This window comes from Chrysoperla carnea, unplaced genomic scaffold (assembly GCF_905475395.1).
Source record: "Chrysoperla carnea unplaced genomic scaffold, inChrCarn1.1, whole genome shotgun sequence".
Classification (NCBI taxonomy): domain Eukaryota; kingdom Metazoa; phylum Arthropoda; class Insecta; order Neuroptera; family Chrysopidae; genus Chrysoperla; species Chrysoperla carnea.
In genome coordinates this window covers 3,386,700-3,412,571 of record NW_025408233.1, presented here as the reverse complement: position 1 = coordinate 3,412,571, position 25,872 = coordinate 3,386,700, and positions in this window count along the sequence as shown.

The following is a 25,872-nucleotide window of genomic DNA, read 5'->3' as shown; positions in this document are numbered from 1 at the left end:
TGAAATTTTGATCCAGGTAAGTCGATATGCATATATATAGGTCTGTTATGATTGGTCCCAGTCTAAATAAGCCAAAAATGATCATAATTTGACATTTTTTGATAAAAAACAAATTTTTTGAAAATTTTCGATGTCGAATCTAGAGTGCCAGGACTATACAAAAGAGTGAAATTTTGATCCAGGTAAGTCGATATGCATATATATAGGTATTTTATGATTGGTCCCAGTCTAAATAAGCCAAAAATGATCATAATTTGACATTTTTTGATAAAAAACAAATTTTTTGAAAATTTTCGATGTAGAATCTAGAGTGCCAGGACTATACAAAAGAGTGAAATTTTGATCCAGGTAAGTCGATATGCATATATATAGGTATTTTATGATTGGTCCCAGTCTAAATAAGCCAAAAATGATCATAATTTGACATTTTTTGATAAAAAACAAATTTTTTGAAAATTTTCGATGTCGAATCTAGAGTGCCAGGACTATACAAAAGAGTGAAATTTTGATCCAGGTAAGTCGATATGCATATATATAGGTCTTTTATGATTGGTCTAAGTCTAAATAAGCCAAAAATGATCAGAATTTGACATTTTTTGATAAAAAACAAATTTTTTGAAAATTTTCGACATCGAATCTAGAGTGCCAGGACTATACAAAAGAGTGAAATTTTGATCCAGGTAAGTCGATATGCATATATATAGGTCTTTTATGATTGGTCCCAGGCAATATAAGCCAAAAATGATCATAATTTGACATTTTTTGATAAAATACAAATTTTTTGAAAATTTTCGATGTCGAATCTAGAGTGCCAGGACTATACAAAAGAGTAAAATTTTGATCCAGGTAAGTCGATATGCATATATATTGGTCTTTTATGATTGGTCCCAGTCTAAATAAGCCAAAAATGATCATAATTTGACATTTTTTGATAAAATACAAATTTTTTGAAAATTTTCGATGTCGAATCTAGAGTGCCAGGACTATACAAAAGAGTGAAATTTTGATCCAGGTAAGTCGATATGCATATATATAGGTCTTTTATGATTGGTCCCAGTCTAAATAAGCCAAAAATGATCATAATTTGACATTTTTTGATAAAATACAAATTTTTTGAAAATTTTCGATGTCGAATCTAGAGTGCCAGGACTATACAAAAAAGTGAAATTTTGATCCAGGTAAGTCGATATGCATATATATAGGTCTGTTATGATTGGTCCCAGTCTAAATAAGCCAAAAATGATCATAATTTGACATTTTTTGATAAAAAACAAATTTTTTGAAAATTTTCGATGTCGAATCTAGAGTGCCAGGACTATACAAAAGAGTGAAATTTTGATCCAGGTAAGTCGATATGCATATATATAGGTATTTTATGATTGGTCCCAGTCTAAATAAGCCAAAAATGATCATAATTTGACATTTTTTGATAAAAAACAAATTTTTTGAAAATTTTCGATGTCGAATCTAGAGTGCCAGGACTATACAAAAGAGTGAAATTTTGATCCAGGTAAGTCGATATGCATATATATAGGTATTTTATGATTGGTCCCAGTCTAAATAAGCCAAAAATGATCATAATTTGACATTTTTTGATAAAAAACAAATTTTTTGAAAATTTTCGATGTCGAATCTAGAGTGCCAGGACTATACAAAAGAGTGAAATTTTGATCCAGGTAAGTCGATATGCATATATATAGGTCTTTTATGATTGGTCTAAGTCTAAATAAGCCAAAAATGATCAGAATTTGACATTTTTTGATAAAAAACAAATTTTTTGAAAATTTTCGATATCGAATCTAGAGTGCCAGGACTATACAAAAGAGTGAAATTTTGATCCAGGTAAGTCGATATGCATATATATAGGTCTTTTATGATTGGTCCCAGGCAATATAAGCCAAAAATGATCATAATTTGACATTTTTTGATAAAATACAAATTTTTTGAAAATTTTCGATGTCGAATCTAGAGTGCCAGGACTATACAAAAGAGTGAAATTTTGATCCAGGTAAGTCGATATGCATATATATAGGTCTTTTATGATTGGTCCCAGTCTAAATAAGCCAAAAATGATCATAATTTGACATTTTTTGATAAAATACAAATTTTTTGAAAATTTTCGATGTCGAATCTAGAGTGCCAGGACTATACAAAAGAGTGAAATTTTGATCCAGGTAAGTCGATATGCATATATATAGGTCTTTTATGATTGGTCCCAGTCTAAATAAGCCAAAAATCATCATAATTTGACATTTTTTGATAAAATACAAATTTTTTGAAAATTTTCGATGTCGAATCTAGAGTGCCAGGACTATACAAAAAAGTGAAATTTTGATCCAGGTAAGTCGATATGCATATATATAGGTCTGTTATGATTTGTCCCAGTCTAAATAAGCCAAAAATGATCATAATTTGACATTTTTTGATAAAAAACAAATTTTTTGAAAATTTTTGATGTCGAATCTAGAGTACCAGGACTATACAAAAGAGTGAAATTTTGATCCAGGTAAGTCGATATGCATATATATAGGTCTTTTATGATTGGTCCCAGGCAATATAAGCCAAAAATGATCATAATTTGACATTTTTTGATAAAATACAAATTTTTTGAAAATTTTCGATGTCGAATCTAGAGTGCCAGGACTATACAAAAGAGTGAAATTTTGATCCAGGTAAGTCGATATGCATATATATAGGTCTTTTATGATTGGTCCCAGTCTAAATAAGCCAAAAATGATCATAATTTGACATTTTTTGATAAAATACAAATTTTTTGAAAATTTTCGATGTCGAATCTAGAGTGCCAGGACTATACAAAAGAGTAAAATTTTGATCCAGGTAAGTCAGTATGCATATATATAGGTCTTTTATGACTGGTCCCAGTCTAAATAAGCCAAAAATGATCATAATTTGACATTTTTTGATAAAAAACAAATTTTTTGAAAATTTTCGATGTCGAATCTAGAGTGCCAGGACTATACAAAAGAGTGAAATTTTGATCCAGGTAAGTCGATATGCATATATATAGGTCTTTTATGATTGGTCTCAGTCTAAATAAGCCAAAAATGATCATAATTTGACATTTTTTGATAAAAAACAAATTTTTTGAAAATTTTCGATGTCGAATCTAGAGTGCCAGGACTATACAAAAGAGTGAAATTTTAATCCAGGTAAGTCGATATGCATATATATAGGTCTTTTATGATTGGTCCCAGTTTAAATAAGCCAAAAATGATCATCATTTGACATTTTTTGATAAAATACAAATTTTTTGAATATTTTCGATGTCGAATCTAGAGTGCCAGGACTATACAAAAGAGTGAAATTTTGATCCAGGTTAGTCGATATGCATATATATAGGTCTTTTATGATTGGTCCCAGTCTAAATAAGCCAAAAATGATCATAATTTGACATTTTTTGATAAAATACAAATTTTTTGAAAATTTTCGATGTCGAATCTAGAGTGCCAGGACTATACAAAAGAGTAAAATTTTGATCCAGGTTAGTCGATATGCATATATATAGGTCTTTTATGATTGGTCCCAGTCTAAATAAGCCAAAAATGATCATAATTTGACATTTTTTGATAAAATACAAATTTTTTGAAAATTTTCGATGTCGAATCTAGAGTGCCAGGACTATACAAAAGAGTAAAATTTTGATCCATGTAAGTCGATATGCATATATATAGGTCTTTTATGATTGGTCCCAGTCTAAATAAGCCAAAAATGATCATAATTTGACATTTTTTGATAAAATACAAATTTTTTGAAAATTTTCAATGTCGAATCTAGAGTGCCAGGACTATACAAAAAAGTGAAATTTTGATCCAGGTAAGTCGATATGCATATATATAGGTCTGTTATGATTGGTCACAGTCTAAATAAGCCAAAAATGATCATAATTTGACATTTTTTGATAAAAAACAAATTTTTTGAAAATTTTCGATGTCGAATCTAGAGTGCCAGGACTATACAAAAGAGTGAAATTTTGATCCAGGTAAGTCGATATGCATATATATAGGTATTTTATGATTGGTCCCAGTCTAAATAAGCCAAAAATGATCATAATTTGACATTTTTTGATAAAAAACAAATTTTTTGAAAATTTTCGATGTCGAATCTAGAGTGCCAGGACTATACAAAAGAGTGAAATTTTGATCCAAGTAAGTCGATATGCATATATATAGGTCTTTTATGATTGGTCTCAGTCTAAATAAGCCAAAAATGATCATAATTTGACATTTTTTGATAAAAAACAAATTTTTTGAAAATTTTCGATGTCGAATCTAGAGTGCCAGGACTATACAAAAGAGTGAAATTTTGATCCAGGTAAGTCGATATGCATATATATCGGTCTTTTATGATTGGTCCCAGTCTAAATAAGCTAAAAATGATCAGAATTTGACATTTTTTGATAAAAAACAAATTTTTTGAAAATTTTCGATGTCGAATCTAGAGTGCCAGGACTATACAAAAGAGTGAAATTTTAATCCAGGTAAGTCGATATGCATATATATAGGTCTTTTATGATTGGTCCCAGTTTAAATAAGCCAAAAATGATCATCATTTGACATTTTTTGATAAAATACAAATTTTTTGAAAATTTTCGATGTCGAATCTAGAGTGCCAGGACTATACAAAAGAGTGAAATTTTGATCTAGGTAAGTCGATATGCATATATATAGGTCTTTTATGATTGGTCCCAGTCTAAATAAGCCAAAAATGATCATAATTTGACATTTTTTGATAAAATACAAATTTTTTGAATATTTTCGATGTCGAATCTAGAGTGCCAGGACTATACAAAAGAGTGAAATTTTGATCTAGGTTAGTCGATATGCATATATATAGGTCTTTTATGATTGGTCCCAGTCTAAATAAGCCAAAAATGATCATAATTTGACATTTTTTGATAAAATAAAAATTTTTTGAAAATTTTCGATGTCGAATCTAGAGTGCCAGGACTATACAAAAGAGTGAAATTTTGATCCAGGTAAGTCGATATGCATATATATAGGTCTTTTATGATTGGTCCCAGTCTAAATAAGCCAAAAATGATCATAATTTGACATTTTTTGATAAAATACAAATTTTTTGAAAATTTTCGATGTCGAATCTAGAGTGCCAGGACTATACAAAAGAGTAAAATTTTGATCCAGGTAAGTCGATATGCATATATATAGGTCTTTTATGACTGGTCCCAGTCTAAATAAGCCAAAAATGATCATAATTTGACATTTTTTGATAAAAAACAAATTTTTTGAAAATTTTCGATGTCGAATCTAGAGTGCCAGGACTATACAAAAGAGTGAAATTTTGATCCAGGTAAGTCGATATGCATATATATAGGTCTTTTATGATTGGTCCCAGTCTAAATAAGCCAAAAATGATCTAAATTTGACATTTTTTGATAAAAAACAAATTTTTTGAAAATTTTCGATGTCGAATCTAGAGTGCCAGGACTATACAAAAGAGTGAAATTTTGATCCAGGTAAGTCGATATGCATATATATCGGTCTTTTATGATTGGTCTCAGTCTAAATAAGCCAAAAATGATCAGAATTTGACATTTTTTGATAAAAAACAAATTTCTTGAAAATTTTCGATGTCGAATCTAGAGTGCCAGGACTATACAAAAGAGTGAAATTTTGATCCAGGTAAGTCGATATGCATATATATAGGTCTTTTTTGATTGGTCCCAGTCTAAATAAGCCAAAAATGATCATAATTTGACATTTTTTGATAAAATACAAATTTTTTGAAAATTTTCGATGTCGAATCTAGAGTGCCAGGACTATACAAAAAAGTGAAATTTTGATCCAGGTAAGTCGATATGCATATATATAGGTCTGTTATGATTGCTCCCAGTCTAAATAAGCCAAAAATGATCATAATTTGACATTTTTTGATAAAAACCAAATTTTTTGAAAATTTTCGATGTTGAATCTAGAGTGCCAGGACTATACAAAAGAGTGAAATTTTGATCCAGGTAAGTCGATATGCATATATATAGGTATTTTATGATTGGTCCCAGTCTAAATAAGCCAAAAATGATCATAATTTGACATTTTTTGATAAAAAACAAATTTTTTGAAAAATTTTCGATGTCGAATCTAGAGTGCCAGGACTATACAAAAGAGTGAAATTTTGATCCAGGTAAGTCGATATGCATATATATAGGTCTTTTATGATTGGTCTAAGTCTAAATAAGCCAAAAATGATCAGAATTTGACATTTTTTGATAAAAAACAAATTTTTTGAAAATTTTCGATGTCGAATCTAGAGTGCCAGGACTATACAAAAGAGTGAAATTTTGATCCAGGTAAGTCGATATGCATATATATAGGTCTTTTATGATTGGTCCCAGTCTAAATAAGCCAAAAATGATCATAATTTGACATTTTTTGATAAAATACAAATTTTTTGATAATTTTCGATGTCGACTCTAGAGTGCCAGGACTATACAAAAGAGTGAAATTTTGATCCAGGTAAGTCGATATGCATATATATAGGTCTTTTATGATTGGTCCCTGTCTAAATAAGCCAAAAATGATCATAATTTGACATTTTTTGATAAAATACAAATTTTTTGAAAATTTTCGATGTCGAATCTAGAGTGCCAGGGCTATACAAAAGAGTGAAATTTTGATCCAGGTAAGTCGATATGCATATATATAGGTCTTTTATGATTGGTCCCAGTCTAAATAAGCCAAAAATGATCATAATTTGACATTTTTTGATAAAATACAAATTTTTTGAAAATTTTCGATGTCGAATCTAGAGTGCCAGGACTATACAAAAGTGTGAAATTTTGGTCCAGGTAAGTCGATATGCATATATATAGGTCTTTTATGATTGGTCCCAGTCTAAATAAGCCAAAAATGATCATATTTTGACATTTTTTGATAAAATACAAATTTTTTGAAAATTTTCGATGTCGAATCTAGAGTGCCAGGGCTATACAAAAGAGTGAAATTTTGATCCAGGTAAGTCGATATGCATATATATAGGTCTTTTATGATTGGTCCCAGTCTAAATAAGCCAAAAATGATCATATTTTGACATTTTTTGATAAAATACAAATTTTTTGAAAATTTTCGATGTCGAATCTAGAGTGCCAGGACTATACAAAAGTGTGAAATTTTGGTCCAGGTAAGTCGATATGCATATATATAGGTCTTTTATGATTGGTCCCAGTCTAAATAAGCCAAAAATGATCATAATTTGACATTTTTTGATAAAAAACAAATTTTTTGAAAATTTTCGATGTCGAATCTAGAGTGCCAGGACTATACAAAAGAGTGAAATTTTGATCCAGGTAAGTCGATATGCATATATATAGGTCTTTTATGATTGGTCCCAGTCTAAATAAGCCAAAAATGATCATAATTTGACATTTTTTGATAAAATACAAATTTTTTGAAAATTTTCGATGTCGAATCTAGAGTGCCAGGACTATACAAAAGAGTGAAATTTTGATACAGGTAAGTCGATATGCATATATATAGGTCTTTTATGATTGGTCCCAGTCTAAATAAGCCAAAAATGATCATAATTTGACATTTTTTGATAAAATACAAATTTTTTGAAAATTTTCGATGTCGAATCTAGAGTGCCAGGACTATACAAAAGAGTGAAATTTTGATCCAGGTAAGTCGATATGCATATATATAGGTCTTTTATGATTGGTCCCAGTCTAAATAAGCCAAAAATGATCATAATTTGACATTTTTTGATAAAAAACAAATTTTTTGAAAATTTTCGATGTCGAATCTAGAGTGCCAGGACTATACAAAAGAGTGAAATTTTGATCCAGGTTAGTCGATATGCATATATATAGGTCTTTTATGATTGGTCCCAGTCTAAATAAGCCAAAAATGATCATAATTTGACATTTTTTTATAAAATACAAATTATTTGAAAATTTTCGATGTCGAATCTAGAGTGCCAGGACTATACAAAAGAGTGAAATTTTGATCCAGGTAAGTCGATATGCATATATATAGGTCTTTTATGATTGGTCCCAGTCTAAATAAGCCAAAAATGATCATAATTTGACATTTTTTGATAAAATACAAATTTTTTGAATATTTTCGATGTCGAATCTAGAGTGCCAGGACTATACAAAAGAGTGAAATTTTGATCCAGGTTAGTCGATATGCATATATATAGGTCTTTTATGATTGGTCCCAGTCTAAATAAGCAAAAAATGATCATAATTTGACATTTTTTGATAAAATACAAATTTTTTGAAAATTTTCGATGTCGAATCTAGAGTGCCAGGACTATACAAAAGAGTGAAATTTTGATCCAGGTAAGTCGATATGCATATATATAGGTCTTTTATGATTGGTCCCAGTCTAAATAAGCCAAAAATGATCATAATTTGACATTTTTTGATAAAATACAAATTTTTTGAAAATTTTCGATGTCGAATCTAGAGTGCCAGGACTATACAAAAGAGTAAAATTTTGATCCAGGTAAGTCGATATGCATATATATAGGTCTTTTATGACTGGTCCCAGTCTAAATAAGCCAAAAATGATCATAATTTGACATTTTTTGATAAAAAACAAATTTTTTGAAAATTTTCGATGTCGAATCTAGAGTGCCAGGACTATACAAAAGAGTGAAATTTTGATCCAGGTAAGTCGATATGCATATATATAGGTCTTTTATGATTGGTCCCAGTCTAAATAAGCCAAAAATGATCTAAATTTGACATTTTTTGATAAAAAACAAATTTTTTGAAAATTTTCGATGTCGAATCTAGAGTGCCAGGACTATACAAAAGAGTGAAATTTTGATCCAGGTAAGTCGATATGCATATATATCGGTCTTTTATGATTGGTCCCAGTCTAAATAAGCCAAAAATGATCAGAATTTGACATTTTTTGATAAAAAACAAATTTTTTGAAAATTTTCTATGTCGAATCTAGAGTGCCAGGACTATACAAAAGAGTGAAATTTTGATCCAGGTAAGTCGATATGCATATATATAGGTCTTTTATGATTGGTCCCAGTCTAAATAAGCCAAAAATGATCATAATTTGACATTTTTTTATAAAATACAAATTTTTTGAAAATTTCGATGTCGAATCTAGAGTGCCAGGACTATACAAAAGAGTGAAATTTTGATCTAGGTAAGTCGATATGCATATATATAGGTCTTTAATGATTGGTCCCAGTCTAAATAAGCCAAAAATGATCATAATTTGACATTTTTTGATAAAATACAAATTTTTTGAAAATTTTCGATGTCGAATCTAGAGTGCCAGGACTATACAAAAGAGTAAAATTTTGATCCAGGTAAGTCGATATGCATATATAGTGGTCTTTTATGATTGGTCCCAGTCTAAATAAGCCAAAAATGATCATAATTTGACATTTTTTGATAAAATACAAATTTTTTGAAAATTTTCGATGTCGAATCTAGAGTGCCAGGACTATACAAAAGAGTGAAATTTTGATCCAGGTAAGTCGATATGCATATATATAGGTCTTTTATGATTGGTCCCAGTCTAAATAAGCCAAAAATGATCATAATTTGACATTTTTTGATAAAATACAAATTTTTTGAAAATTTTCGATGTCGAATCTAGAGTGCCAGGACTATACAAAAAAGTGAAATTTTGATCCAGGTAAGTCGATATGCATATATATAGGTCTGTTATGATTGGTCCCAGTCTAAATAAGCCAAAAATGATCATAATTTGACATTTTTTGATAAAAAACAAATTTTTTGAAAATTTTCGATGTCGAATCTAGAGTGCCAGGACTATACAAAAGAGTGAAATTTTGATCCAGGTAAGTCGATATGCATATATATAGGGATTTTATGATTGGTCCCAGTCTAAATAAGCCAAAAATGATCATAATTTGACATTTTTTGATAAAAAACAAATTTTTTGAAAATTTTCGATGTCGAATCTAGAGTGCCAGGACTATACAAAAGAGTGAAATTTTGATCCAGGTAAGTCGATATGCATATATATAGGTCTTTTATGATTGGTCTAAGTCTAAATAAGCCAAAAATGATCAGAATTTGACATTTTTTGATAAAAAACAAATTTTTTGAAAATTTTCGATATCGAATCTAGAGTGCCAGGACTATACAAAAGAGTGAAATTTTGATCCAGGTAAGTCGATATGCATATATATAGGTCTTTTATGATTGGTCCCAGGCAATATAAGCCAAAAATGATCATAATTTGACATTTTTTGATAAAATACAAATTTTTTGAAAATTTTCGATGTCGAATCTAGAGTGCCAGGACTATACAAAAGAGTGAAATTTTGATCCAGGTAAGTCGATATGCATATATATAGGTCTTTTATGATTGGTCCCAGTCTAAATAAGCCAAAAATGATCATAATTTGACATTTTTGATAAAATACAAATTTTTTGAAAATTTTCGATGTCGAATCTAGAGTGCCAGGACTATACAAAAGAGTGAAATTTTGATCCAGGTAAGTCGATATGCATATATATAGGTCTTTTATGATTGGTCCCAGTCTAAATAAGCCAAAAATCATCATAATTTGACATTTTTTGATAAAATACAAATTTTTTGAAAATTTTCGATGTCGAATCTAGAGTGCCAGGACTATACAAAAAAGTGAAATTTTGATCCAGGTAAGTCGATATGCATATATATAGGTCTGTTATGATTTGTCCCAGTCTAAATAAGCCAAAAATGATCATAATTTGACATTTTTTGATAAAAAACAAATTTTTTGAAAATTTTCGATGTCGAATCTAGAGTGCCAGGACTATACAAAAGAGTGAAATTTTGATCCAGGTAAGTCGATATGCATATATATAGGTCTTTTATGATTGGTCCCAGGCAATATAAGCCAAAAATGATCATAATTTGACATTTTTTGATAAAATACAAATTTTTTGAAAATTTTCGATGTCGAATCTAGAGTGCCAGGACTATACAAAAGAGTGAAATTTTGATCCAGGTAAGTCGATATGCATATATATAGGTCTTTTATGATTGGTCCCAGTCTAAATAAGCCAAAAATGATCATAATTTGACATTTTTTGATAAAATACAAATTTTTTGAAAATTTTCGATGTCGAATCTAGAGTGCCAGGACTATACAAAAGAGTAAAATTTTGATCCAGGTAAGTCAGTATGCATATATATAGGTCTTTTATGACTGATCCCAGTCTAAATAAGCCAAAAATGATCATAATTTGACATTTTTTGATAAAAAACAAATTTTTTGAAAATGTTCGATGTCGAATCTAGAGTTCCAGGACTATACAAAAGAGTGAAATTTTGATCCAGGTAAGTCGATATGCATATATATAGGTCTTTTATGATTGGTCTCAGTCTAAATAAGCCAAAAATGATCATAATTTGACATTTTTTGATAAAAAACAAATTTTTTGAAAATTTTCGATGTCGAATCTAGAGTGCCAGGACTATACAAAAGAGTGAAATTTTAATCCAGGTAAGTCGATATGCATATATATAGGTCTTTTATGATTGGTCCCAGTTTAAATAAGCCAAAAATGATCATCATTTGACATTTTTTGATAAAATACAAATTTTTTGAATATTTTCGATGTCGAATCTAGAGTGCCAGGACTATACAAAAGAGTGAAATTTTGATCCAGGTTAGTCGATATGCATATATATAGGTCTTTTATGATTGGTCCCAGTCTAAATAAGCCAAAAATGATCATAATTTGACATTTTTTGATAAAATACAAATTTTTTGAAAATTTTCGATGTCGAATCTAGAGTGCCAGGACTATACAAAAGAGTAAAATTTTGATCCAGGTTAGTCGATATGCATATATATAGGTCTTTTATGATTGGTCCCAGTCTAAATAAGCCAAAAATGATCATAATTTGACATTTTTTGATAAAATACAAATTTTTTGAAAATTTTCGATGTCGAATCTAGAGTGCCAGGACTATACAAAAGAGTAAAATTTTGATCCATGTAAGTCGATATGCATATATATAGGTCTTTTATGATTGGTCCCAGTCTAAATAAGCCAAAAATGATCATAATTTGACATTTTTTGATAAAATACAAATTTTTTGAAAATTTTCGATGTCGAATCTAGAGTGCCAGGACTATACAAAAAAGTGAAATTTTGATCCAGGTAGGTCGATATGCATATATATAGGTCTGTTATGATTGGTCCCAGTCTAAATAAGCCAAAAATGATCATAATTTGACATTTTTTGATAAAAAACAAATTTTTTGAAAATTTTCGATGTCGAATCTAGAGTGCCAGGACTATACAAAAGAGTGAAATTTTGATCCAGGTAAGTCGATATGCATATATATAGGTATTTTATGATTGGTCCCAGTCTAAATAAGCCAAAAATGATCATAATTTGACATTTTTTGATAAAAAACAAATTTTTTTAAAATTTTCGATGTCGAACCTAGAGTGCCAGGACTATACAAAAGAGTGAAATTTTGATCCAGGTAAGTCGATATGCATATATATAGGTCTTTTATGATTGGTCTAAGTCTAAGTAAGCCAAAAATGATCAGAATTTGACATTTTTTGATAAAAAACAAATTTTTTGAAAATTTTCGATATCGAATCTAGAGTGCCAGGACTATACAAAAGAGTGAAATTTTGATCCAGGTAAGTCGATATGCATATATATAGGTCTTTTATGATTGGTCCCAGGCAATATAAGCCAAAAATGATCATAATTTGACATTTTTTGATAAAATACAAATTTTTTGAAAATTTTCGATGTCGAATCTAGAGTGCCAGGACTATACAAAAGAGTGAAATTTTGATCCAGGTAAGTCGATATGCATATATATAGGTCTTTTATGATTGGTCCCAGTCTAAATAAGCCAAAAATGATCATAATTTGACATTTTTTGATAAAATACAAATTTTTTGAAAATTTTCGATGTCGAATCTAGAGTGCCAGGACTATACAAAAGAGTAAAATTTTGATCCAGGTAAGTCGATATGCATATATATAGGTCTTTTATGACTGGTCCCAGTCTAAATAAGCCAAAAATGATCATAATTTGACATTTTTTGATAAAAAACAAATTTTTTGAAAATTTTCGATGTCGAATCTAGAGTGCCAGGACTATACAAAAGAGTGAAATTTTGATCCAAGTAAGTCGATATGCATATATATAGGTCTTTTATGATTGGTCTCAGTCTAAATAAGCCAAAAATGATCATAATTTGACATTTTTTGATAAAAAACAAATTTTTTGAAAATTTTCGATGTCGAATCTAGAGTGACAGGACTATACAAAAGAGTGAAATTTTGATCCAGGTAAGTCGATATGCATATATATCGGTCTTTTATGATTGGTCCCAGTCTAAATAAGCTAAAAATGATCAGAATTTGACATTTTTTGATAAAAAACAAATTTTTTGAAAATTTTCGATGTCGAATCTAGAGTGCCAGGACTATACAAAAGAGTGAAATTTTAATCCAGGTAAGTCGATATGCATATATATAGGTCTTTTATGATTGGTCCCAGTTTAAATAAGCCAAAAATGATCATCATTTGACATTTTTTGATAAAATACAAATTTTTTGAAAATTTTCGATGTCGAATCTAGAGTGCCAGGACTATACAAAAGAGTGAAATTTTGATCTAGGTAAGTCGATATGCATATATATAGGTCTTTTATGATTGGTCCCAGTCTAAATAAGCCAAAAATGATCATAATTTGACATTTTTTGATAAAATACAAATTTTTTGAATATTTTCGATGTCGAATCTAGAGTGCCAGGACTATACAAAAGAGTGAAATTTTGATCCAGGTTAGTCGATATGCATATATATAGGTCTTTTATGATTGGTCCCAGTCTCAATAAGCCAAAAATGATCATAATTTGACATTTTTTGATAAAATACAAATTTTTTGAAAATTTTCGATGTCGAATCTAGAGTGCCAGGACTATACAAAAGAGTGAAATTTTGATCCAGGTAAGTCGATATGCATATATATAGGTCTTTTATGATTGGTCCCAGTCTAAATAAGCCAAAAATGATCATAATTTGACATTTTTTGATAAAATACAAATTTTTTGAAAATTTTCGATGTCGAATCTAGAGTGCCAGGACTATACAAAAGAGTAAAATTTTGATCCAGGTAAGTCGATATGCATATATATAGGTCTTTTATGACTGGTCCCAGTCTAAATAAGCCAAAAATGATCATAATTTGACATTTTTTGATAAAAAACAAATTTTTTGAAAATTTTCGATGTCGAATCTAGAGTGCCAGGACTATACAAAAGAGTGAAATTTTGATCCAGGTAAGTCGATATGCATATATATAGGTCTTTTATGATTGGTCCCAGTCTAAATAAGCCAAAAATGATCTAAATTTGACATTTTTTGATAAAAAACAAATTTTTTGAAAATTTTCGATGTCGAATCTAGAGTGCCAGGACTATACAAAAGAGTGAAATTTTGATCCAGGTAAGTCGATATGCATATATATCGGTCTTTTATGATTGGTCTCAGTCTAAATAAGCCAAAAATGATCAGAATTTGACATTTTTTGATAAAAAACAAATTTTTTGAAAATTTTCGATGTCGAATCTAGAGTGCCAGGACTATACAAAAGAGTGAAATTTTGATCCAGGTAAGTCGATATGCATATATATAGGTCTTTTATGATTGGTTTCAGTCTAAATAAGCCAAAAATGATCATAATTTGACATTTTTTGATAAAATACAAATTTTTTGAAAATTTTCGATGTCGAATCTAGAGTGCCAGGACTATACAAAAAAGTGAAATTTTGATCCAGGTAAGTCGATATGCATATATATAGGTCTGTTATGATTGGTCCCAGTCTAAATAAGCCAAAAATGATCATAATTTGACATTTTTTGATAAAAACCAAATTTTTTGAAAATTTTCGATGTTGAATCTAGAGTGCCAGGACTATACAAAAGAGTGAAATTTTGATCCAGGTAAGTCGATATGCATATATATAGGTATTTTATGATTGGTCCCAGTCTAAATAAGCCAAAAATGATCATAATTTGACATTTTTTGATAAAAAACAAATTTTTTGAAAAATTTTCGATGTCGAATCTAGAGTGCCAGGACTATACAAAAGAGTGAAATTTTGATCCAGGTAAGTCGATATGCATATATATAGGTCTTTTATGATTGGTCTAAGTCTAAATAAGCCAAAAATGATCAGAATTTGACATTTTTTGATAAAAAACAAATTTTTTGAAAATTTTCGATGTCGAATCTAGAGTGCCAGGACTATACAAAAGAGTGAAATTTTGATCCAGGTAAGTCGATATGCATATATATAGGTCTTTTATGATTGGTCCCAGTCTAAATAAGCCAAAAATGATCATAATTTGACATTTTTTGATAAAATACAAATTTTTTGAAAATTTTCGATGTCGAATCTAGAGTGCCAGGACTATACAAAAAAGTGAAATTTTGATCCAGGTAAGTCGATATGCATATATATAGGTCTTTTATGATTGGTCCCAGTCTACATAAGCCAAAAATGATCATAATTTGACATTTTTTGATAAAATACAAATTTTTTGAAAATTTTCGATGTCGAATCTAGAGTGCCAGGACTATACAAAAGAGTGAAATTTTGATCATGGTAAGTCGATATGCATATATATAGGTCTTTTATGATTGGTCCCTGTCTAAATAAGCCAAAAATGATCATAATTTGACATTTTTTGATAAAATACAAATTTTTTGATAATTTTCGATGTCGAATCTAGAGTGCCAGGACTATACAAAAGAGTGAAATTTTGATCCAGGTAAGTCGATATGCATATATATAGGTCTTTTATGATTGGTCCCTGTCTAAATAAGCCAAAAATGATCATAATTTGACATTTTTTGATAAAATACAAATTTTTTGAAAATTTTCGATGTCGAATCTAGAGTGCCAGGGCTATACAAAAGAGTGAAATTTTGATCCAGGTAAGTCGATATGCATTTATATAGGTCTTTTATGATTGGTCCCAGTCTAAATAAGCCAAAAATGATCATATTTTGACATTTTTTGATAAAATACAAATTTTTTGAAAATTTTCGATGTCGAATCTAGAGTGCCAGGACTATACAAAAGTGTGAAATTTTGGTCCAGGTAAGTCGATATGCATATATATAGGTCTTTTATGATTGGTCCCAGTCTAAATAAGCCAAAAATGATCATAATTTGATATTTTTTGATAAAAAACAAATTTTTTGAAAATTTTCGATGTCGAATCTAGAGTGCCAGGACTATACAAAAGAGTGAAATTTTGATCCAGGTAAGTCGATAAGCATATATATAGGTCTTTTATGATTGGTCCCAGTCAAAATAAGCCAAAAATGATCATAATTTGACATTTTTTGATAAAATACAAATTTTTTGAAAATTTTCGATGTCGAATCTAGAGTGCCAGGACTATACAAGAGAGTGAAATTTTGATCCAGGTAAGTCGATATGCATATATATAGGTCTTTTGTGATTGGTCCCAGTCTAAATAAGTCAAAAATGATCATAATTTGACATTTTTTGATAAAATACAAATTTTTTGAAAATTTTCGATGTCGAATCTAGAGTGCCAGGACTATACAAAAGAGTGAAATTTTGATCCAGGTAAGTCGATATGCATATATATAGGTCTGTTATGATTGGTCCCAGTCTAAATAAGCCAAAAATGATCATAATTTGACATTTTTTGATAAAATACAAATTTTTTGAAAATTTTCGATGTCGAATCTAGAGTGCCAGGACTATACAAAAGAGTAAAATTTTGATCCAGGTAAGTCGATATGCATATATATAGGTCTTTTATGATTGGTCCCAGTCTAAATAAGCCCAAAATGATCATAATTTGACATTTTTTGATAAAATACAAATTTTTTGAAAATTTTCGATGTCGAATCTAGAGTGCCAGGACTATACAAAAAAGTGAAATTTTGATCCAGGTTAGTCGATATGCATATATATAGGTCTTTTATGATTGGTCCCAGTCTAAATAAGCCAAAAATGATCATAATTTGACATTTTTTGATAAAATACAAATTTTTTGAAAATTTTCGATGTCGAATCTAGAGTGCCAGGACTATACAAAAGAGTGAAATTTTGATCCAGGTAAGTCGATATGCATATATATAGGTCTTTTATGATTGGTCCCAGTCTAAATAAGCCAAAAATGATCATAATTTGACAATTTTTTATAAAATACAAATTTTTTGAAAATTTTCGATGTCGAATCTAGAGTGCCAGGACTATACAAAAGAGTGAAATTTTGATCCAGGTAAGTCGATATGCATATATATAGGTCTTTTATGATTGGTCCCAGTCTAAATAAGCCAAAAATGATCATAATTTGACATTTTTTGATAAAATACAAATTTTTTGAAAATTTTCGATGTCGAATCTAGAGTGCCAGGACTATACAAAAGAGTGAAATTTTGAGCCAGGTAAGTCGGTATGCATAGATATAGGTCTTTTATGATTGGTCCCAGTCTAAATAAGCCAAAAATGATCATAATTTGACATTTTTTGATAAAAAACAAATTTTTTGAAAATTTTCGATGTCGAATCTAGAGTGCCAGGACTATACAAAAGAGTGAAATTTTGGTCCAGGTAAGTCGATAAGCATATATATAGGTCTTTTATGATTGGTCCCAGTCTAAATAAGCCAAAAATGATCATAATTTGACATTTTTTGATAAAAAACAAATTTTTTGAAAATTTTCGATGTCGAATCTAGAGTGCCAGGACTATACAAAAGAGTGAAATTTTGATCCAGGTTAGTCGATATGCATATATATAGGTCTTTTATGATTGGTCCCAGTCTAAATAAGCCAAAAATGATCATCATTTGACATTTTTTGATAAAATACAAATTTTTTGAAAATTTTCGATGTCGAATCTAGAGTGCCCGGACTATACAAAAGAGTGAAATTTTGATCTAGGTAAGTCGATATGCATATATATAGGTCTTTTATGATTGGTCCCAGTCTAAATAAGCCAAAAATGATCATAATTTGACATTTTTTGATAAAATACAAATTTTTTGAAAATTTTCGATGTCGAATCTAGAGTGCCAGGACTATACAAAAGAGTAAAATTTTGATCCAGGTAAGTCGATATGCATATATATAGGTCTTTCATGATTGGTCCCAGTCTAAATAAGCCAAAAATGATCATAATTTGACATTTTTTGATAAAATACAAATTTTTTGAAAATTTTCGATGTCGAATCTAGAGTGCCAGGACTATACAAAAGAGTGAAATTTTGATCCAGGTAAGTCGATATGCATATATATAGGTTTTTTATGATTGGTCCCAGTCTAAATAAGCCAAAAATGATCATAATTTGACATTTTTTGATAAAATACAAATTTTTTTGAAAATTTTCGATGTCGAATCTAGAGTGCCAGGACTATACAAAAGAGTGAAATTTTGATCCAGGTAAGTCGATATGCATATATATAGGTCTGTTATGATTGGTCCCAGTCTAAATAAGCCAAAAATGATCATAATTTGACATTTTTTGATAAAAAACAAATTTTTTGAAAATTTTCGATGTCGAGTCTAGAGTGCCAGGACTATACAAAAGAGTGAAATTTTGATCCAGGTAAGTCGATATGCATATATATAGGTCTTTTATGATTGGTCCCAGTCTAAATAAGCCAAAAATGATCATAATTTGACATTTTTTGATAAAAAACAAATTTTTTGAAAATTTTCGATGTCGAATCTAGAGTGCCAGGACTATACAAAAGAGTGAAATTTTGATCCAGGTTAGTCGATATGCATATATATAGGTCTTTTATGATTGGTCCCAGTCTAAATAAGCCAAAAATGATCATAAGTTGACATTTTTTGATAAAATACAAATTTTTTGAAAATTTTCGATGTCGATTCTAGAGTGCCAGGACTATACAAAAGAGTGAAATTTTGATACAGGTAAGTCGATATGCATATATATAGGTCTTTTATGATTGGTCCCAGTCTAAATAAGCCAAAAATGATCATAATTTGACATTTTTTGATAAAATACAAATTTTTTGAAAATTTTCGATGTCGAATCTAGAGTGCCAGGACTATACAAAAGAGTGAAATTTTGATCCTGGTAAGTCGATATGCATATATATAGGTCTTTTATGATTGGTCCCAGTCTAAATAAGCCAAAAATGATCATAATTTGACATTTTTTGATAAAATACAAATTTTTTGAAAATTTTCGATGTCGAATCTGGAGTGCCAGGACTATACAAAAGAGTGAAATTTTGAGCCAGGTAAGTCGATATGCATATATATAGGTCTTTTATGATTGGTCCCAGTCTAACTAAGCCAAAAATGATCATAATTTGACATTTTTTGATAAAATACAAATTTTTTGAAAATTTTCGATGTCGAATCTAGAGTGCCAGGACTATACAAAAGAGTGAAATTTTGATCCAGGTAAGTCGATATGCATATATATAGGTCTTTTATGATTGGTCCCAGTCTAAATAAGCCAAAAATGATCATAATTTGACATTTTTTGATAAAATACAAATTTTTTGAAAATTTTCGATGTCGAATCTAGAGTGCCAGGACTATACAAAAGAGTGAAATTTTGAGCCAGGTAAGTCGATATGCATATAGATAGGTCTTTTATGATTGGTCCCAGTCTAAATAAGCCAAAAATGATCATAATTTGACATTTTTTTATAAAAAACAAATTTTTTGAAAATTTTCGATGTCGAATCTAGAGTGCCAGGACTATACAAAAGAGTAAAATTTTGATCCAGGTAAGTCGATATGCATATATATATAGGTCTTTTATGATTGGTCCCAGTCTAAATAAGCCAAAAATGATCATAATTTGACATTTTTTTATAAAATACAAATTTTTTGAAAATTTTCGATGTCGAATCTAGAGTGCCAGGACTATACAAAAGAGTGAAATTTTGATCCAGGTAAGTCGATATGCATTTATATAGGTCTTTTATGATTGGTCCCAGTCTAAATAAGCCAAAAATTATCATAATTTGACATTTTTTGATAAAATACAAATTTTTTGAAAATTTTCGATGTCGAATCTAGAGTGCCAGGACTATACAAAAGAGTGAAATTTTGATCCAGGTAAGTCGATATGCATATATATAGGTCTTTTATGATTGGTCCCAGTCTGAATAAGCTAAAAATGATCATCATTTGACATTTTTTGATAAAATACAAATTTTTTGAAAATTTTCGATGTCGAATCTAGAGTGCCAGGACTATACAAAAGAGTGAAATTTTGATCTAGGTAAGTCGATATGCATATATATAGGTCTTTTATGATTGGTCCCAGTCTAAATAAGCCAAAAATGATCATAATTTGACATTTTTTGATAAAATACAAATTTTTTGAAAATTTTCGATGTCGAATCTAGAGTGCCAGGACTATACAAAAGAGTGAAATTTTGATCCAGGTAAGTCGATATGCATATATATAGGTCTTTTATGATTGGTCCCAGTCTAAATAAGACAAAAATGATCATAATTTGACATTTTTTGATAAAATACAAATTTTTTGAAAATTTTCGATGTCGAATATGGAGTGCCAGGACTATACAAAAGAGTGAAATTTTGAGCCAGGTAAGTCGATATGCATATATATAGGTCTTTTATGATTGGTCCCAGTCTAACTAAGCCAAAAATGATCATAATTTGACATTTTTTGATAAAATAAAAATTTTTTGAAAATTTTCGATGTCGAATCTAGAGTGCCAGGACTATACAAAAGAGTGAAATTTTGATCCAGGTAAGTCGATATGCATATATATAGGTCTTTTATGATTGGTCCCAGTCTAAATAAGCCACTAATGATCATAATTTGACATTTTTTGATAAAATACAAATTTTTTGAAAATTTTCGATGTCGAATCTAGAGTGCCAGGACTATACAAAAGAGTGAAATTTTGAGCCAGGTAAGTCGATATGCATATAGATAGGTCTTTTATGATTGGTCCCAGTCTAAATAAGCCAAAAATGATCATAATTTGACATTTTTTTATAAAAAACAAATTTTTTGAAAATTTTCGATGTCGAATCTAGAGTGCCAGGACTATACAAAAGAGTAAAATTTTGATCCAGGTAAGTCGATATGCATATATATAGGTCTTTTATGATTGGTCCCAGTCTAAATAAGCCAAAAATGATCATAATTTGACATTTTTTGATAAAATACAAATTTTTTGAAAATTTTCGATGTCGAATCTAGAGTGCCAGGACTATACAAAAGAGTGAAATTTTGATCCAGGTAAGTCGATATGCATTTATATAGGTCTTTTATGATTGGTCCCAGTCTAAATAAGCCAAAAATTATCATAATTTGACATTTTTTGATAAAATACAAATTTTTTGAAAATTTTCGATGTCGAATCTAGAGTGCCAGGACTATACAAAAGAGTGAAATTTTGATCCAGGTAAGTCGATATGCATATATATAGGTCTTTTATGATTGGTCCCAGTCTAAATAAGCCAAAAATGATCATAATTTGACATTTTTTGATAAAATACAAATTTTTTGAAAATTTTCGATGTCGAATCTAGAGTGCCAGGACTATACAAAAGAGTGAAATTTTGATCCAGGTAAGTCGATATGCATATAGATAGGTCTTTTATGATTGGTCCCAGTCTAAATAAGCCAAAAATGATCATAATTTGACATTTTTTTATAAAAAACAAATTTTTTGAAAATTTTCGATGTCGAATCTAGAGTGCCAGGACTATACAAAAGAGTAAAATTTTGATCCAGGTAAGTCGATATGCATATATATAGGTCTTTTATGATTGGTCCCAGTCTAAATAAGCCAAAAATGATCATAATTTGACATTTTTTTATAAAATACAAATTTTTTGAAAATTTTCGATGTCGAATCTAGAGTGCCAGGACTATACAAAAGAGTGAAATTTTGATCCAGGTAAGTCGATATGCATTTATATAGGTCTTTTATGATTGGTCCCAGTCTGAATAAGCTAAAAATGATCATCATTTGACATTTTTTGATAAAATACAAATTTTTTGAAAATTTTCGATGTCGAATCTAGAGTGCCAGGACTATACAAAAGAGTGAAATTTTGATCTAGGTAAGTCGATATGCATATATATAGGTCTTTTATGATTGGTCCCAGTCTAAATAAGCCAAAAATGATCATAATTTGACATTTTTTGATAAAATACAAATTTTTTGAAAATTTTCGATGTCGAATCTAGAGTGCCAGGACTATACAAAAGAGTGAAATTTTGATCCAGGTAAGTCGATATGCATATATATAGGTCTTTTATGATTGGTCCCAGTCTAAATAAGACAAAAATGATCATAATTTGACATTTTTTGATAAAATACAAATTTTTTGAAAATTTTCGATGTCGAATATGGAGTGCCAGGACTATACAAAAGAGTGAAATTTTGAGCCAGGTAAGTCGATATGCATATATATAGGTCTTTTATGATTGGTCCCAGTCTAACTAAGCCAAAAATGATCATAATTTGACAATTTTTGATAAAATAAAAATTTTTTGAAAATTTTCGATGTCGAATCTAGAGTGCCAGGACTATACAAAAGAGTGAAATTTTGATCCAGGTAAGTCGATATGCATATATATAGGTCTTTTATGATTGGTCCCAGTCTAAATAAGCCAAAAATGATCATAATTTGACATTTTTTGATAAAATACAAATTTTTTGAAAATTTTCGATGTCGAATCTAGAGTGCCAGGACTATACAAAAGAGTGAAATTTTGAGCCAGGTAAGTCGATATGCATATATATAGGTCTTTTATGATTGGTCCCAGTCTAAATAAGCCAAAAATGATCATAATTTGACATTTTTTGATAAAATACAAATTTTTTGAAAATTTTCGATGTCGAATCTAGAGTGCCAGGACTATACAAAAGAGTAAAATTTTGATCCAGGTAAGTCGATATGCATATATATAGGTCTTTTATGATTGGTCCCAGTCTAAATAAGCCAAAAATGATCATAATTTGACATTTTTTGATAAAATACAAATTTTTTGAAAATTTTCGATGTCGAATCTAGAGTGCCAGGACTATACAAAAGAGTGAAATTTTGATCCAGGTAAGTCGATATGCATATATATAGGTCTTTTATGATTGGTCCCAGTCTAAATAAGCCAAAAATGATCATAATTTGACATTTTTTTATAAAAAACAAATTTTTTGAAAATTTTCGATGTCGAATCTAGAGTGCCAGGACTATACAAAAGAGTGAAATTTTGATCCAGGTAAGTCGATATGCATATATATAGGTCTTTTATGATTGGTCCCGGTCTAAATAAGCCAAAAATGATCAAAATTTGACATTTTTTGATAAAATACAAATTTTTTGAAAATTTTCGATGTCGAATCTAAAGTGCCAGGACTATACAAGAGAGTGAAATTTTGATCCAGGTAAGTCGATATGCATATATATAGGTCTTTTATGATTGGTCCCAGTCTAAATAAGCCAAAAATGATCATAATTTGACATTTTTTGATAAAATACAAATTTTTTGAAAATTTTCGATGTCGAATCTAGAGTGCCAGGACTATACAAAAGAGTGAAATTTTGATCCAGGTAAGTCGATATGCATATATATAGGTCTTTTATGATTGGTCCCAGTCTAAATAAGCCAAAAATGATCATAATTTGACATTTTTTGATAAAATACAAATTTTTTGAAAATTTTCGATGTCGAATCTAGAGTGCCAGGACTATACAAAAGAGTAAAATTTTGATCCAGGTAAGTCGATATGCATATATATAGGTCTTTTATGATTGGTCCCAGTCTAAATAAGCCAAAAATGATCATAATTTGACATTTTTTGATAAAATACAAATTTTTTGAAAATTTTCGATGTCGAATCTAGAGTGCCAGGACTATACAAAAGAGTAAAATTTTGATCCAGGTAAGTCGATATGCATATATATAGGTCTTTTATGATTGGTCCCAGTCTAAATAAGCCAAAAATGATCATAATTTGACATTTTTTGATAAAATACAAATTTTTTGAAAATTTTCGATGTCGAATCTAGAGTGCCAGGACCATACAAAAGAGTGAAATTTTGATCCAGGTAAGTCGATATGCATATATATAGGTCTTTTATGGTTGGTCCCAGTCTAAATAAGCCAAAAATGATCATAATTTGACATTTTTTGATAAAATACAAATTTTTTGAAAATTTTCGATGTCGAATCTAGAGTGCCAGGACTATACAAAAGAGTAAAATTTTGATCCAGGTAAGTCGATATGCATATATATAGGTCTTTTATGATTGGTCCCAGTCTAAATAAGCCAAAAATGATCATAATTTGAAATTTTTTGATAAAATACAAATTTTTTGAAAATTTTCGATGTCGAATCTAGAGTGCCAGGACCATACAAAAGAGTGAAATTTTGATCCAGGTAAGTCGATATGCATATATATAGGTCTTTTATGATTGGTCCCAGTCTAAATAAGCCAAAAATGATCATAATTTGACATTTTTTGATAAAATACAAATTTTTTGAAAATTTTCGATGTCGAATCTAGAGTGCCAGGACTATACAAAAGAGTGAAATTTTGATCCAGGTAAGTCGATATGCATATATATAGGTCTTTTATGATTGGTCCCAGTCTAAATAAGCCAAAAATGATCATAATTTGACATTTTTTGATAAAATACAAATTTTTTGAAAATTTTCGATGTCGAATCTAGAGTGCCAGGACTATACAAAAGAGTGAAATTTTGATCCAGGTAAGTCGATATGCATTTATATAGGTCTTTTATGATTGGTCCGAGTCTAAATAAGCCAAAAATTATCATAATTTGACATTTTTTGATAAAATACAAATTTTTTGAAAATTTTCGATGTCGAATCTAGAGTGCCAGGACTATACAAAAGAGTGAAATTTTGATCCAGGTAAGTCGATATGCATATATATAGGTCTTTTATGATTGGTCCCAGTCTGAATAAGCCAAAAATGATCATCATTTGACATTTTTTGATAAAATACAAATTTTTTGAAAATTTTCGATGTCGAATCTAGAGTGCCAGGACTATACAAAAGAGTGAAATTTTGATCTAGGTAAGTCGATATGCATATATATAGGTCTTTTATGATTGGTCCCAGTCTAAATAAGCCAAAAATGATCATAATTTGACATTTTTTGATAAAATACAAATTTTTTGAAAATTTTCGATGTCGAATCTAGAGTGCCAGGACTATACAAAAGAGTAAAATTTTGATCCAGGTAAGTCGATATGCATATATATAGGTCTTTTATGATTGGTCCCAGTCTAAATAAGCCAAAAATGATCATAATTTGACATTTTTTGATAAAATACAAATTTTTTGAAAATTTTCGATGTCGAATCTAGAGTGCCAGGACTATACAAAAGAGTGAAATTTTGATCCAGGTAAGTCGATATGCATATATATAGGTCTTTTATGATTGGTCCCAGTCTAAATAAGCCAAAAATGATCATAATTTGACATTTTTTTATAAAAAACAAATTTTTTGAAAATTTTCGATGTCGAATCTAGAGTGCCAGGACTATACAAAAGAGTGAAATTTTGATCCAGGTAAGTCGATATGCATATATATAGGTCTTTTATGATTGGTCCCGGTCTAAATAAGCCAAAAATGATCAAAATTTGACATTTTTTGATAAAATACAAATTTTTTGAAAATTTTCGATGTCGAATCTAAAGTGCCAGGATTATACAAGAGAGTGAAATTTTGATCCAGGTAAGTCGATATGCATATATATAGGTCTTTTATGATTGGTCCCAGTCTAAATAAGCCAAAAATGATCATAATTTGACATTTTTTGATAAAATACAAATTTTTTGAAAATTTTCGATGTCGAAT